Below are 2,296 nucleotides of genomic sequence, written 5' to 3'. Positions count from 1 at the left end.
TATGGCGGAAAAATGGCAGGCAGCTGGTGGGTACAAGCAGATCACATGGCAAGAGAGGAAGCGAGAGAGAGAGAAGGTGCCAGGGTGTTTTTAAGCAACGAGTTCTCGTGGGAACTAATAGAGTGAGAACTCACTCATTAATGCCCCATCCCCCAGGGAGAGCATTAATCCATTCATGAGGGATCCGCCCCCATGACTCAATCAGTTTCCAACACTGCCACATTGGAGATCAAATTTCTACATGAGTTTTGGAGGGAACAACACATCCAAACTCCATCATATGTCATTTTACAGATATGCAAGTATATCTGAAGGATAAATTCCTGGAAGTGAAATTGCTCAGTTAATGGGTATTATAATTCTAGTAGTGTGTTTTGTTAAATTTAAGATGTCATTTATTCCAAGAAGCATAATTATTTTATGTTTCAATAAAAAAACAATCAATTGTAACCATATGATGTTATTGATTATAAGATGCATCTTGATTTTACATGGCAAAAAGTGAAAAGGTCAAAAAATTGACTCTTAGAAAGGTGAAATGCAGTAGTTATTGCTAAATTGCCCTCTCTGAGGCTTCTACCAATTTGTATTCACATCAGTCATGTCTGAGAGTCCCTGTTTTCCCACAGCATTGACAATTATATTTATCTATACAGTATCAAACGTGAATTTGTTTTCCCAATCTGATAGGTGAGGGGTGGTGTTTTAGTATCCTTTTAATTTTTATTTTCCTTATTGTGGGTGAGGTTGAGCATTAAAAAAAAAATGTTGAAAACCATTTGTAGAGACTTAACTGTAAATTACCTATTCATATCCTTTATCATTATTCGGTTGTTGGTCATTTGGTAATCAATTCCCAGGAGCATTTATATTTTATCTCTTTATCTCTGANTTTAGTATCCTTTTAATTTTTATTTTCCTTATTGTGGGTGAGGTTGAGCATTAAAAAAAAAATGTTGAAAACCATTTGTAGAGACTTAACTGTAAATTACCTATTCATATCCTTTATCATTATTCGGTTGTTGGTCATTTGGTAATCAATTCCCAGGAGCATTTATATTTTATCTCTTTATCTCTGATAAGAATTACAAATGTTTTTCTGTTACTTTATTAAAGGCGATTTTTTTAGACATGCTGAAAATTTTTCTAACAGTCAAATTTACTATAATATATATTTTTATGAGTTATAATTAGGAAGTCCTTTTCCACTTCAAGGTTATAAAGGACTTTCCATTTTTTTCTTTCAGTACTGTAATGTGTTTTTTTAACATGTAAATAATAGATACATTTGGAATTTATCCTGGGCACTGTGTGGTATGAATCCAACTTTTGTTTTTGACAAATGTCTACCTATTTGTTATAATATTATTTTTGGATAGTTCAAATATTCTCTACTGAATTAAGACTTTAAAAAAGTATATATTTATGCTAATTCTGGGATTTATTTCCTGCTGCATTGGATTATGTATTGGTTTATGTGCCAGTAGCACACCGCTTATCTATTGAAGTTTTATGCTTGTTTTAATATCTGGTTTAGCCAGTTCTCTCTAATTTCTCTGCTTTTACAAAGTTTTCCTGGTATACTAATTTGCTTATTTTTTTATATGAACTTTAGAATCAATTTGTCTGATTAAAAAAAAGTTTAGCATTTTAATTTGAAGAATGCTAAATTTTTAGAAAGATTTAGGGATAAACATATTGATGAGTCTTCCTATCACTGAACATAGTATGTATTTCCATTGGTTCAAATATTCCTGTCCTTCAGTAGTATTTTTTAATTGACATTTTTAATGAGATAATTGTATATCCTCATTTATTTGTAAGAAATAATACAGAGAGATCCATGTAAACTTTGCCTAGTTTTCCCCAGTGGTAACATTTTGCAGAACTATAGTATGCTAGTATAACCAGAATATTGGCACTGATATAACCCACCAATTTTATTCAGATTTGTCCAGATTTACCTGTAGTCATTTCTGTGTATGTATTTAATTATATATAGTTTTATCATATATGTAGGTTTGTGTGTACACCATTACAGTCAAGATATCGGCAGTAGTTTTTAAAAATAGTCTTCATATTTCACACATTTCTTAAGTTTATTCCTAAGCATTATATTGTTGTTGTTTTTCCTATTAAAAGGGACCACTATATATATCATAATTATTCTTTGTGTCCCTTACCCAATTACTCCCTATGCCCCCTCCCCCTTCCCACCCATAACTGTAGGTGTGTTCTCTCCTTCTGAAAATTCAATGTTTTATTGTGGTCTCTCTCTCTCTCTCTCTCTCTCTCT

This window comes from Galeopterus variegatus, unplaced genomic scaffold (assembly GCF_000696425.1).
Source record: "Galeopterus variegatus unplaced genomic scaffold, G_variegatus-3.0.2 Scaffold4054, whole genome shotgun sequence".
In the NCBI taxonomy this organism is placed as follows: domain Eukaryota; kingdom Metazoa; phylum Chordata; class Mammalia; order Dermoptera; family Cynocephalidae; genus Galeopterus; species Galeopterus variegatus.
The sequence above is the reverse complement of the archived record's forward strand: the minus strand, read 5'-3'. Positions refer to the sequence as shown.